Source organism: Hordeum vulgare, chromosome 6H (assembly GCF_904849725.1).
Source record: "Hordeum vulgare subsp. vulgare chromosome 6H, MorexV3_pseudomolecules_assembly, whole genome shotgun sequence".
In the NCBI taxonomy this organism is placed as follows: Eukaryota; Viridiplantae; Streptophyta; class Magnoliopsida; order Poales; family Poaceae; genus Hordeum; species Hordeum vulgare.
The window spans coordinates 172,962,894-172,971,237 of NC_058523.1; positions in this window are offsets into that span (position 1 = coordinate 172,962,894).

Sequence of the window (8,344 nt, forward strand, 5' to 3'; positions counted from 1 at the left end):
TTTTGGAGCTAATTATGTCATTTCAAGGATAATTAGCTAAGTATAGGTCATTTTTTATTAAATAGGTCATTTTGGAGCTAACTAAGCTAAATCTTTCATTTAGATGGATAATTAGCCAATTTAGCCTTTCTTGGATGAGTCAAAGCTACGTAGAAGAAGACAAAGAGAAGAAGAAGTAAAAGAAGGAGGAGGAGGAGGAGGAGGAGGAGAAGGAAGAGGAGAAGAAGAAGAAAAGAAGAAGGAGAAGGAGAAGGAGGAAGAAGGAGGAAGAAGAAGGAGAAGGAGGAGCTCCTTCTCCTTCTCCTCCTTCTTCTCCTTCTTCTTATCCTCCTCCCTCTCCTTCTTCTTCTTCTCCTCTTCTTCTTCTTCCTTCCTTTCATTTTTCTTCTTTCTTCTCGTCTTGTCCCCTTCTTCGGGCTAAATTGGCTAAGAATGCCTTTTTGGAGCTAATTATGTTATTTCAAGGATAATTAGCTAAGTATAGGTCATTTTTTATTAAATAGGTCATTTTGGAGCTAACTAAGCTAATTCTGTCATTTAGATGGATAATTAGCCAATTTAGCCTTTCTTGGATGAGTCTAAGCTACGTAGAAGAAGATAAAGAGAAGAAGAAGTAAAAGAAGGAGGAGGAGGAGGAGAAGGAGAAGGAAGAGGAGAAGAAGAAGAAAAGAAGAAGGAGAAGGAGAACGAGGAAGAAGGAGGTAGAAGAAGGAGAAGGCGGAGCTCCTTCTCCTTCTCGTCCTTCTTCTCCTTCTTCTTCTCCTCCTCCCTCTCCTTCTTCTTCTTCTCCTCTTCTTCTTCCTCCTTCCTTTTATTTTTCCTCTTTCTGCTCGTCTTGTCCCCTTCTTCGGGCTAAATTGGCTAAGAATGCCTTTTTGGAGCTAATTATGTCATTTCAAGGATAATTAGCTAAGTATATGTCATTTTTTATTAAATAGGTCATTTTGGAGCTAACGAAGCTAATTCTGTCATTTAGGTGGATAATTAGCCAATTTAGCCTTTCTTGGATGAGTCTATGCTACGTAGAAGAAGATAAAGAGAAGAAGAAGTAAAAGAAGGAGGAGGAGGAGGAGGAGAAGAAGAAGAAAAGAAGAAGGAGAAGGAAGAAGTAGGAAGAAGGAGGAAGAAGAAGGCGAAGGAGGAGCTCCTTCTCCTTCTTCTCCTCCTTCTCCTTCTTCTTATCCTCCTCCCTCTCCTTCTTCTTCTTCTTCCTTCCTTTCATTTTTCCTCTTTCTTCTCCTCTTGTCCCCTTCTTCGGGCTAAATTGGCTAAGAATGCCTTTTTGGAGCTAATTATGTCATTTCGAGGATAATTAGCTAAGTATAGGTCATTTTATATTAAATAGGTCATTTTGGAGCTAACTAAGATAATTCTGCCATTTAGATGGATAATTAGCCAATTTATCCTTTCTTGGATGAGTCTAAGCTATGTAGAAGAAGAGAAAGAGAAGAAGAAGTGAAAAAAGGAGGAGGAGGATGAGCAGGAGGAGGAGAAGGAGAAGGAAGAGGAGAAGAAGAAGAAAAGAAGAAGGAGAAGGAGAAGGAGGAAGAAGGAGGAAGAAGAAGGAGAAGGAGGAGCTCCTTCTCCTTCTTCTCCTCCTGCTTGTCCTTCTTCTTATCCTCCTCCCTCTCCTTATTCTTCTTTTCCTCTTCTTCTTCTTTCTTCCTTTCATTTTTCCTCTTTCTTCTCGTCTTGTCCTCTTCTTCGGGCTAAATTGGCTAAGAATGCCTTTTTGGAGCTAATTATGTCATTTCAAGGATAATTAGCTAAGTATAGGTAATTTTTTATTAAATAGGTCATTTTGGAGCTAACTAAGCTAATTCTGTCATTTAGATGGATAATTAGCCAATTTAGCCTTTCTTGGATGAGTCTATGCTACGTAGAAGAAGATAAAGAGAAGAAGAAGTAAAAGAAGGAGGAGGAGGAGGAGGAGAAGAAGAAGAAAAGAAGAAGGAGAAGGAGAAGGAGGAAGGAGGAAGAAGAAGGAGAAGGAGGAGCTCCTTCTCCTTCTTCTCCTCCTTCTTCTCCTTCTTCTTATCCTCCTCCCTCTCCTTCTTCTTCTTTTCCTCTTCTTCTTCTTCCTTCCTTTCATTTTTCCTCTTTCTTCTCGTCTTGTCCCCTTCTTCGGGCTAAATTGGCTAAGAATGCCTTTTTGGAGCTAATTATGTCATTTCAAGGATAATTAGCTAAGTATAGGTCATTTTTTATTAAATAGGTCATTTTGGAGCTAACTAAGCTAAATCTTTCATTTAGATGGATAATTAGCCAATTTAGCCTTTCTTGGATGAGTCAAAGCTACGTAGAAGAAGACAAAGAGAAGAAGAAGTAAAAGAAGGAGGAGGAGGAGGAGGAGGAGGAGGAGAAGGAAGAGGAGAAGAAGAAGAAAAGAAGAAGGAGAAGGAGAAGGAGGAAGAAGGAGGAAGAAGAAGGAGAAGGAGGAGCTCCTTCTCCTTCTCCTCCTTCTTCTCCTTCTTCTTATCCTCCTCCCTCTCCTTCTTCTTCTTCTCCTCTTCTTCTTCTTCCTTCCTTTCATTTTTCTTCTTTCTTCTCGTCTTGTCCCCTTCTTCGGGCTAAATTGGCTAAGAATGCCTTTTTGGAGCTAATTATGTTATTTCAAGGATAATTAGCTAAGTATAGGTCATTTTTTATTAAATAGGTCATTTTGGAGCTAACTAAGCTAATTCTGTCATTTAGATGGATAATTAGCCAATTTAGCCTTTCTTGGATGAGTCTAAGCTACGTAGAAGAAGATAAAGAGAAGAAGAAGTAAAAGAAGGAGGAGGAGGAGGAGAAGGAGAAGGAAGAGGAGAAGAAGAAGAAAAGAAGAAGGAGAAGGAGAACGAGGAAGAAGGAGGTAGAAGAAGGAGAAGGCGGAGCTCCTTCTCCTTCTCGTCCTTCTTCTCCTTCTTCTTCTCCTCCTCCCTCTCCTTCTTCTTCTTCTCCTCTTCTTCTTCCTCCTTCCTTTTATTTTTCCTCTTTCTGCTCGTCTTGTCCCCTTCTTCGGGCTAAATTGGCTAAGAATGCCTTTTTGGAGCTAATTATGTCATTTCAAGGATAATTAGCTAAGTATATGTTATTTTTTATTAAATAGGTCATTTTGGAGCTAACGAAGCTAATTCTGTCATTTAGGTGGATAATTAGCTAATTTAGCCTTTCTTGGATGAGTCTATGCTACGTAGAAGAAGATCAAGAGAAGAAGAAGTAAAAGAAGGAGGAGGAGGAGGAGGAGAAGAAGAAGAAAAGAAGAAGGAGAAGGAAGAAGTAGGAAGAAGGAGGAAGAAGAAGGCGAAGGAGGAGCTCCTTCTCCTTCTTCTCCTCCTTCTCCTTCTTCTTATCCTCCTCCCTCTCCTTCTTCTTCTTCTTCCTTCCTTTCATTTTTCCTCTTTCTTCTCCTCTTGTCCCCTTCTTCGGGCTAAATTGGCTAAGAATGCCTTTTTGGAGCTAATTATGTCATTTCGAGGATAATTAGCTAAGTATAGGTCATTTTATATTAAATAGGTCATTTTGGAGCTAACTAAGATAATTCTGCCATTTAGATGGATAATTAGCCAATTTATCCTTTCTTGGATGAGTCTAAGCTATGTAGAAGAAGAGAAAGAGAAGAAGAAGTGAAAAAAGGAGGAGGAGGATGAGGAGGAGGAGGAGAAGGAGAAGGAAGAGGAGAAGAAGAAGAAAAGAAGAAGGAGAAGGAGAAGGAGGAAGAAGGAGGAAGAAGAAGGAGAAGGAGGAGCTCCTTCTCCTTCTTCTCCTCCTGCTTGTCCTTCTTCTTATCCTCCTCCCTCTCCTTATTCTTCTTTTCCTCTTCTTCTTCTTTCTTCCTTTCATTTTTCCTCTTTCTTCTCGTCTTGTCCTCTTCTTCGGGCTAAATTGGCTAAGAATGCCTTTTTGGAGCTAATTATGTCATTTCAAGGATAATTAGCTAAGTATAGGTAATTTTTTATTAAATAGGTCATTTTGGAGCTAACTAAGCTAATTCTGTCATTTAGATGGATAATTAGCCAATTTAGCCTTTCTTGGATGAGTCTAAGCTACGTAGAAGAAGAGAAAGAGAAGAAGAAGTAAAATTAGGAGGAGGAGGACGAGGAGGAGGAGAAGGAGAAGGAAGAGGAGAAGAAGAAGAAAAGAAGAAGGAGAAGGAGAAGGAGGAAGAAGGAGGAAGAAGAAGGAGAAGGAGGAGCTCCTTCTCCTTCTTCTCCTCCTTCTTCTCCTTCTTCTTATCCTCCTCCCTCTCCTTCTTCTTCTTTTCCTCTTCTTCTTCTTCCTTCCTTTCATTTTTCCTCTTTCTTCTCGTCTTGTCCCCTTCTTCGGGCTAAATTGGCTAAGAATGCCTTTTTGGAGCTAATTATGTCATCTCAAGGATAATTAGCTAAGTATAGGTCATTTTCTATTAAATAGGTCATTTTGCAGCTAACTAAGCTAATTCTTTCATTTATATGGATAATTAGCCAATTTAGCCTTTCTTGGATGAGTCTAAGCTTCGTAGAAGAAGACAAAGAGAAGAAGAAGTAAAAGGAGGAGGAGGAGGAGGAGGAGAAGGAGAAGGAAGAGGAGAAGAAGAAGAAAAGAAGAAGGAGAAGGAGAAGGAGAAGGAGGAAGAAGGAGGAAGAAGAAGGAGAAGCAGGAGCTCCTTCTCCTTCTCCTCCTTCTTCTCCTTCTTCTTATCCTCCTCCCTCTCCTTCTTCTTCTTCTCCTCTTCTACTTCTTCCTTCCTTTCATTTTTCCTCTTTCTTCTCGTCTTGTCCCCTTCTTCGGGCTAAATTGGCTAAGAATGCCTTTTTGGAGCTAATTATGTCATTTCAAGGATAATTAGCTAAGTATATGTCATTTTTTATTAAATAGGTCATTTTGGAGCTAACTAAGCTAATTCTGTCATTTAGATGGATAATTAGCCAATTTAGCCTTTCTTGGATGAGTCTAAGCTACGTAGAAGAAGACAAAGAGAAGAAGAAGTAAAAGAAGGCGGAGGAGGAGGAGGAGGAGGAGGAGAAGGAGAAGGAATAGGTGAAGAAGAAGAAAAGAAGAAGGAGAAGGAGAAGGAGGAAGAAGGAGGAAGAAGAAGGAGAAGGAGGAGCTCCTTCTCCTTCTTCTCCTCCTTCTTCTCCTTCTTCTTATCCTCCTCCCTCTCCTTCTTCTTCTTTTCCTCTTCTTCTTCTTCCTTCCTTTCATTTTTCCTCTTTCTTCTCGTCTTGTCCCCTTCTTCGGGCTAAATTGGCCAAGAATGCCTTTTTGGAGCTAATTATGTCATTTCAAGGATAATTAGCTAAGTATAGGTCATTTTTTATTAAATAGGTCATTTTGGAGCTAACTAAGCTAATTCTTTCATTTAGATGGATAATTAGCCAATTTAGCCTTTCTTGGATGAGTCTAAGCTACGTAGAAGAAGAAAAAGAGAAGAAGAAGTAAAAGAAGGAGGAGGAGGAGGAGGAGGAGAAGGAGAAGGAAGAGGAGAAGAAGAAGAAAAGAAGAAGGAGAAGGAGAAGGAGGAAGAAAGAGGAAGAAGAAGGAGAAGGAGGAGCTCCTTCTCCTTCTCCTCCTTCTTCTCCTTCTTCTTATCCTCCTCCCTCTGCTTCTTCTTCTTCTCCTCATCTTCTTCTTCCTTCCTTTCATTTTTCCTCTTTCTTCTCGTCTTGTCCCCTTCTTCGGGCTAAATTGGCTAAGAATGCCTTTTTGGAGCTAATTATGTCATTTCAAGGATAATTAGCTAAGTATAGGTCATTTTTTCTTAAATAGGTCATTTTGGAGCTAACTAAGCTAATTCTGTCATTTAGATGGATAATTAGCCAATTTAGCCTTTCTTGGATGAGTCTAAGCTACATAGAAGAAGAGAAAGAGAAGAAGAAGTAAACGAAGGAGGAGGAGGAGGAGAAGGAGAAGGAAGAGGAGAAGAAGAAGAAAAGAAGAAGGAGAAGGAGAACGAGGAAGAAGGAGGTAGAAGAATGAGAAGGAGGAGCTCCTTCTCCTTCTCGTCCTACTTCTCCTTCTTCTTATCCTCCTCCCTCTCCTTCTTCTTCTTCTCCTCTTCTTCTTCTTCCTTCCTTTCATTTTTCCTCTTTCTTCTCCTCTTGTCCCCTTCTTCGTGCTAAATTGGCTAAGAATGCCTTTTTGGAGCTAATTACGTCATTTCGAGGATAATTAGCTAAGTATAGGTCATTTTATATTAAATAGGTCATTTTGGAGCTAACTAAGATAATTCTGCCATTTAGATGGATAATTAGCCAATTTATCCTTTCTTGGATGAGTCTAAGCTATGTAGAAGAAGAGAAAGAGAAGAAGAAGTAAAAAAAGGAGGAGGAGGATGAGGAGGAGGAGGAGAAGGAGAAGGAAGATTAGAAGAAGAAGAAAAGAAGAAGGAGAAGGAGAAGGAGGAAGAAGGAGGAAGAAGAAGGAGAAGGAGGAGCTCCTTCTCCTTCTTCTCCTCCTTCTTGTCCTTCTTCTTATCCTCCTCCCTCTCCTTCTTCTTCTTTTCCTCTTCTTCTTCTTCCTTCCTTTCATTTTTCCTCTTTCTTCTCGTCTTGTCCTCTTCTTCGGGCTAAATTGGCTAAGAATGCCTTTTTGGAGCTAATTATGTCATTTCAAGGATAATTAGCTAAGTATAGGTAATTTTTTATTAAATAGGTCATTTTGGAGCTAACTAAGCTAATTCTGTCATTTAGATGGATAATTAGCCAATTTAGCCTTTCTTGGATGAGTCTAAGCTACGTAGAAGAAGAGAAAGAGAAGAAGAAGTAAAAGAAGGAGGAGGAGGAGGAGAAGGAGAAGGAAGAGGAGAAGAAGAAGAAAAGAAGAAGGAGAAGGAGAAGGAGGAAGAAGGAGGAAGAAGAAGGAGAAGGAGGAGCTCCTTCTCCTTCTCCTCCTTCTTCTCCTTCTTCTTATCCTCCTCCCTCTCCTTCTTCTTCTTCTCCTCTTCTTCTTCTTCCTTCCTTTCATTTTTCCTCTTTCTTCTCGTCTTGTCCCCTTCTTCGGGCTAAATTGGGTAAGAATGCCTTTTTGGAGCTAATTATGTCATTTCAAGGATAATTAGCTAAGTATATGTCATTTTTTATTAAATAGGTCATTTTGGAGCTAACTAAGCTAATTCTGTCATTTAGATGGATAATTAGCCAATTTAGCCTTTCTTGGATGAGTCTAAGCTACGTAGCAGAAGACAAAGAGAAGAAGAAGTAAAAGAAGGAGGAGGAGGAGGAGGAGGAGGAGAAGGAGAAGGAAGAGGAGAAGCAGAAGAAAAGAAGAAGGAGAAGGAGAAGGAGGAAGAAAGAGGAATAAGAAGGAGAAGGAGGAGCTCCTTCTCCTTCTCCTCCTTCTTCTCCTTCTTCTTATCCTCCTCCCTCTGCTTCTTCTTCTTCTCCTCTTCTTCTTCTTCCTTCCTTTCATTTTTCCTCTTTCTTCTCGTCTTGTCCCCTTCTTCGGGCTAAATTGGCTAAGAATGCCTTTTTGGAGCTAATTATGTCATTTCAAGGATAATTAGCTAAGTATAGGTCATTTTTTATTAAATAGGTCATTTTGGAGCTAACTAAGCTAATTCTGTCATTTAGATGGATAATTAGCCAATTTAGCCTTTCTTGGATGAGTCTAAGCTACATAGAAGAAGAGAAAGAGAAGAAGAAGTAAAAGAAGGAGGAGGAGGAGAAGGAGAAGGAAGAGGAGAAGAAGAAGAAAATAAGAAGGAGAAGGAGAACGAGGAAGAAGGAGGTAGAAGAATGAGAAGGAGGAGCTCCTTCTCCTTCTCGTCCTTCTTCTCCTTCTTCTTCTCCTCCTCCCTCTCCTTCTTCTTCTTCTCCTCTTCTTCTTCTTCCTTCCTTTCATTTTTCCTCTTTCTGCTCGTCTTGTCCCCTTCTTCGGGCTAAATTGGCTAAGAATGCCTTTTTGGAGCTAATTATGTCATTTCAAGGATAATTAGCTAAGTATATGTTATTTTTTACTAAATAGGTCATTATGGAGCTAACTAAGCTAATTCTGTCATTTAGATGGATAATTAGCCAATTTAGCCTTTCTTGGATGAGTCTATGCTACGTAGAAGAAGACAAAGAGAAGAAGAAGTAAAAGAAGGAGGAGGAGGAGGAGGAGAAGAAGAAGAAAAGAAGAAGGAGAAGGAAGAAGTAGGAAGAAGGAGGAAGAAGAAGGAGAAGGAGGAGCTCCTTCTCCTTCTTCTCCTCCTTCTCCTTCTTCTTATCCTCCTCCCTCTCCTTCTTCTTCTTCTCCTCTTCTTCTTCTTCCTTCCTTTCATTTTTCCTCTTTCTTCTCCTCTTGTCCCCTTCTTCGTGCTAAATTGGCTAAGAATGCCTTTTTGGAGCTAATTATGTCATTTCAAGGATAATTAGCTAAGTATATGTCATTTTTTATTAAA